Here is a 6,240-nt window from a genome sequence, read left to right as displayed (position 1 = left end):
AAACATATGACAGTAAAAGAGGCATCAGGTGCAAAACAAAAAAGTTCTGTTGGCCTTTATTGGTTTTTTTTTGTTTGTTTTTTAATTATATTAAAATTTAATATTCAAAACTATTTCTATTAAAACCCTAATCATAAGCAATGGGGAAACGTTTATTGGTATTTCAGCAGGTAAATCCTGTAATTGTTGCCAACCTTTTTTTCCAGTTTCTACTGGGGTTTTGACATGTGTTAAAATTATCTGAGCTATCTCTATAGTTATGCTTCTATAGGCTTAGACGTCTGGAGGACATACTGTAGGGACCCATATTTCATCATTCTGCTTCATTCTATCTCTATACTCCCACTCTTCACAATCTGTTAGTTCAATCTCTAACGTTCTGCTCTCTCTGCTTTTTCTCATGGTAGCTTTGCCTCATCTGTTCCTGTTTGGCTGTGACACCATCTTAGAGAGAAATATCAGCTGTGCTGCTGCCATCAACACCTTTGTTTATAGATGTTGGAGATCGGCCTGTTTTCCAGTGTGGTCCTGGTTCTCTGACTGTGACTGGCTTGATGAACCATGTCATCCTCTGACATGGGAGCTGGCTCGGAGCTCATCTGCCTGGCTGTGTGTTTCCTGGATGTAGCCGCGTTTTACAGTTGCTTTTTGTACCAGGTTCTCACTGAACCTGGTTCTGCTGGAGGTTTCTTCCAGTTAAAAGAGTTTTTCCTCTCCACTGTCGCTACAAGCATGCTTAGTGTGAGGGATTGCATTCGAGTCAATGAGTTGATGCAATCAACTGGTTTTCCTTAGATAGAAAACTTTGAATCAATTTGACTGTATGATCTGGTGAACTATAAAGTGCCTTGAGGTGACATGTGTTGTGAATTGGTGCTATATAAATAAACTGAATTGAATTGAATTGTTAGTATTTAGCAACGAGCGCAAGTGTTTTAAACTGGGAGGTCTGCAACCTATGGCTCTAGGGCAAAGGCTTTCGAATACTTTAGCTAAAAATATAGACGTACTAACTAATGCTTGGGTTAGCATTTTTTCCAGTTACTAATTGCATTGGATTTTCTGAATAAAACCACTTTAAGTATAACAGAAATATATATATTTGGACATTTTGATTTAGAAAATATATTGGGAAAATATTTTTTCAACATGATTTTCCACAAATGTCATCTACCCATTGAAATTGTATTTATTCTCTTTTCAAATTTTTTCCCCTTAGTTCTGAAATCTAAAATTTAAATCTACACAGTCGCTATTTTCAAAAGGACACATTTCCCATGGTAGATATTAATCTTTGTAATTTATCTTTTTATATTTATATTTTTAAAAAGATCATGTAATATTTAAAGCTCTAAACACATTTGATTAGCTGGACTGAAGTCAAAAATCTCTCTTTGGATTGTAAAGGCTGCAGACTCCTGTTCTTGTACGACGCTCCCTCGTGGTTAATCTTTTTGGTTAAGTAAAAAGATTGCTTTAAACATAAATCTGGGAATAACAACATGCATGTCTCTGAATATACATGACATTATTGAACACTTGATTTGTCTCAGTCATTAAGTTAAAATGGGAGAATCAACATAGATGTGTTGCACACAGAGAATATTCCCTGATGCTTATGCATCCATGTCTCAACCATACCACAACAATTAGAATACCGCATACCTTGCAATTCTTTGTGATTATATTTTTGTCATACATGGTTCCCTGCATAAATGTTATCTGTATGTAGAAGTCATATGTAAATAAAATACATCTGCTTGTTTCAATTTACATGACATAAGGAAGGCTGCCTTACTCATGCTGACTTGGCCTACCTAACAGAGACTATTTAAATTTTAAAAGGAAAACAAAGAAAGCTTTTTAAAGCGGCAACAGGTCTGATGGATAGATAGATGTAATGAGTAAAAGAAGGAAAACCCGGCAGACAATAACAAAACCACGCCCTGAAACCATGCAGGACCAGTCCCTTGCACCCATGTATTTTCCTTTTTAGTTTCTGTGCGGTTAGTATAATACGCCTGTTGCCACGTGTGTGTGATGGTAATCAACATTCATGTGTATTTTGTAAGGTGGATTGTAGTTGGAAAGCCCTCAGGGGGCGAGTGTGTGGGCTGTTATGGATCAAGGGGAATCTCATCTGCCTCATTTGCATCCATTCCTGATGGATTGAAATAGGTTTGAGATAACAGAATCTAAATGGCTCAATTGCGTTTAAAGTTTAAAGCCAACGAATGAAAAAATATTTTAAAAGAGTTTTTAAAGGAAAAAATGAGGGGTCAGGTGCTGTTGTTGTTTGATACCTTTGGAGCAGCAAATTCAAAAGATCTGGTAACTTTAGCGATCAGTAAAATCATTTTCATGTTAAAGAAAACAGCTTATAATGTGCTGAGCTTTGAAGAGGAATCAACAAAATAAAGATATTTAACCAACAGTTTTTTCAATGCTTCATAAGTTAGATTAGGAAAATAAAGAGAATTAAGATAAGCATTTATCTGAAATACTTCAAATGCACCACTACAAAAGAAATAAAAATGATCATAAAAATACTTGAGAGCATCATGTCCAGAATGCATCTCCCAACTTTCTTGGTAGGTTTTTCCAAAGTGGAAAACTGGGATTAGAAAATCTCAAAATTTGGGATGCATTTTATTAATAAAAAAAACAAAAAACACCTTTTATCATTTGTGTATGTTTTACGTTGCTTTTATCTATGAGCAGTCAAAGTGACCTCATGTACTGAATTAAGAAATCAGTTTGGTTTACTATCAATCAAACAAGGATCACATTGGGTTTGGAATAACTTATCCCATTACCTCAACTAAGAAGAATGCTGTGATTCCCGATTTTTATTTTGTCAACAGGAAATGTTCTCAGTATATCTTCCTCACTGGTATCCAGGTTACATAAAGGTGATGTTTATATACAGCAGCTTCATTGTGCAGAGTTGAATCCTACAGGGAGCCCCAGAGATGTACAGTAGAGGCCTAAGGACCTCAAAGGATAAACATTTTTAGAATATGTTTGCAAAGAAAATGAAGTATTTCTTGTTTCTAAAAAGTACTTAATTGATATTAATGAAACAGCCTGTAAAATATGAAACACAAACATGTCTTAGGTTTCTAAATATTTGACCATTTGCCTGATATTGAACACAATGTATTATGAAATAAATATTGTATGGACTAATTCTTCCTGAATCTATTCTGATATTATAAATGCTGACAAATGTTATATCGATGCTTATCTTCATTTCAAGTTTTGTATTGAGCAAAAAAACATTCAGCTTCTCTCTGTCAGCTCCTTGCTGGCTGTTTTTTTACATTATAAACACACATATTAATACTGAAGTAGGGCGTTTATCAGCAGAATCCAAGGTTTCTCCCTTTGGAGAGAGTAAACTAAGAGTTATTGTTAAACCACCTTTCTAGAACATCCATCCATTTTCTTTACACGCTTGTCCCAAGTGGGGTTGTGAGGGGTGCTGGTGCCTATCTCCAGCAGTCAATGGGCGAGAGGCGGGGTACCCCCTGGACAGGTCGCCAGTCCCATTTCTAGAACAGTTTTGCCCAATCTAGTGATTCTGGAGGTAAAGGAGACTAAATCAAATCACCTGCAGGTGGAGCCACATATTGCTTCTCTGACCCTGTGATTGTTTTTCTGTGAAAGAAATCTGCATAGTCACTGCAGGAGTTGCTTGATAAGAGTTTTTGCATACTCTTCATACTTGTTTTCCACATATGAATGTCTTACAAGCAAACAGATAAACACAGTCATCTAAAATAAAATCCAAATTCAAACACAGCAGCATTACCTCAGGTTTTTAAAAGGACAGATGTGGCAGAATTTAAAAGGGATTTTAAAGAAGAGTGGTCTGAAATCTACTGATAAAAGATTCAGCGTTTGTTAGTGCAAAGTCTTGATGGCTCTCTGCCAAAGATGAGGCAAACAGATAGATTGAATGGCTGTATCCTGTGTTAATTACTGAAATGACAGGTTTAAAACCTTTTTATCTCTACCAAGGTTACCTTTAAGGATCTAAAAAGTCTGTTTGATGATCTTAGATGCTGAAATATGATAAAAAAGTAATACTACTACGCATAAAAAAAGGGAGGGAATATTTGAAACTTACAATGGTCTAATTAAAAAAGAAAATCCCTGTGCAGGTGGGCTTTTGCCCAATTTGCTTCGATATATAAGTGATGTTTTTTCAAATTAATTAAAATTCTTATTTGTACTTTTTTTAAAAGCATTTTTTAAAGCTAGAAATAACCAAACAAAATATTTTTCTAAAATAAATGGCATTAGTTATTCATAAAGCAATTGATAAAAAAAAAATTATAAAGAGGAAAAATATGAAAATAATTGGATACAAAAAACAGGAGACAAAAAAGCCTGTGAAGATAAAGATCCTCACTGAAGCTCAGAACATTAATAAATAGATTGAGATTTTCACAGTGACAAGGATAGAAGGAAAAGCTGGTACTTCAGTAACATAATCTAATGGTGTACAATAGGGTTATTAAATGCATCTCCACAAGAGTGTAGATCATTAGACTCTGACTTATAAACTTCACAGTTTATGTTCAGGGCTGTCCAAGGCTGGACTGAAACACTCACCAGTAGGGGTCAGCAGGATTTAAGGTATGATCCTCCACTGAGGTCACTCACCTTTCATTTATCATCATGCTTGTTTACCTCAGTAAATCTGCTCTTTTAAACATGAAAGGACAAACCGTGTCATAAGTGGAGCATGCAGAATGCACCTCCTTCACATGGAAGACTGTGAGCAAAACAAAGCAAATTTTAGATTTCTACAAAGTAAATTATCAATCAAATAAAACCAGCATGGATGCTAAGAAAGCATTTGTCTTTAATGATGTACATACATATCAATGGTGTGGTACAAAAGTTTCCACATTTTACAACTTTACAAAAATAGTTTAGTGTCCTTGATTTTATGTAACCGATCATAAGAAACTGATATTTGTGTTTTAAAAATCTCACATGCATTTGTTTTTATCCCTCTTAGATCTGATTTTTTTTCTTTTTTTCCACAAGGGTGGGATAGTGGTTAGGAAATTGGGCTTGGATCTTGGAGGTTCTGAGTTCAAGCCCCACACACTTCCAAAGACTGCCACTCTGGGTCCCTGAGCAAGGCCCTTTACCCCAGACTGCTCCCCCGACGCCACACAATGGCAACCCACTGCTCCCCAACCGTATGGGTTAAATGCAGAGAGTTTATTTCATTGCTCTGTTCTTTTGAGAGACAATAAAAAATAGAAAAAAAAATAAATAAATACCTTCAAATAAAATTCTGCTCAGCCAACGGTGTGGTACAGGAGCATAGCTACAAGGACACTGATGACCAGCTAAACCAACAAGTTGGGTGAGGGGGACATAAATCAGAGAAGCAGTCAAGAGGCCCATGGTAACTTTGAAGGAGGTGCAGAGCTCCGACAGAACAATGAGTTGATGTGACAAGCATTAGTTTTGGACTCGATAAATCAGTTTTTAAGGAAAAGTCCCAACAAGAAAGCCATAAAGAGGAACCAGCAAATATGTTAAGAAGGATTGCTGGTCAGATTATTTAAAAAAATAAACTTTTTAGCCTGCATGTAAAATAAAGTGGTGCTTTATTGTGCCACGTTGGTGGTATCATCATGATGTGGGAGTAGCAGAAATGAGAGAGGCAGTTAGAATTGATGGAAAGATTAAATACAGAAAAAACGAGAGAGAAAGCCTCTGAGAGGCTGTAGAAGACTTAAGACAGGGATTAAACTGGACGTTATGCAAAGACTGGTAACTGCACAACACTTTCTATTAAAAGATAGAGTGACTGAGAATACAGTAAAACAGCTCAAAGTTGAGGCTTTACATGATGAAAAAAGCCAAACTGACTTCATATAAACCTTCTCACATTCCTCTACATAATAAATTTGGTTTTATGGTTTCATTTTTATTTGTATCCTGTATCTCATCAAAATGGAATGCAAAAATACTCTTTGCTTCCTTATTTCATTTCACACCTGTGTCGGTGAAAAATCCGGATCACCTTTGGATTAATCTCATGTTCAGTGCTGTGTAAAATGTTCAAACCTGTCGTTGTTTTCCATTTTGTCACAACCCAGTAATAAACTACATATAGAGTATTATTGAGATTTATAAATATATATATATATATATATATATATATATATATATATATATATATATATATATATATATATATATATATAT

This window comes from Cyprinodon variegatus, unplaced genomic scaffold (genome assembly GCF_000732505.1).
Source record: "Cyprinodon variegatus isolate N-32 unplaced genomic scaffold, C_variegatus-1.0 Scaffold129, whole genome shotgun sequence".
Lineage (NCBI taxonomy): Eukaryota > Metazoa > Chordata > Actinopteri > Cyprinodontiformes > Cyprinodontidae > Cyprinodon > Cyprinodon variegatus.
Note: the sequence above shows the minus strand (reverse complement) of the source record.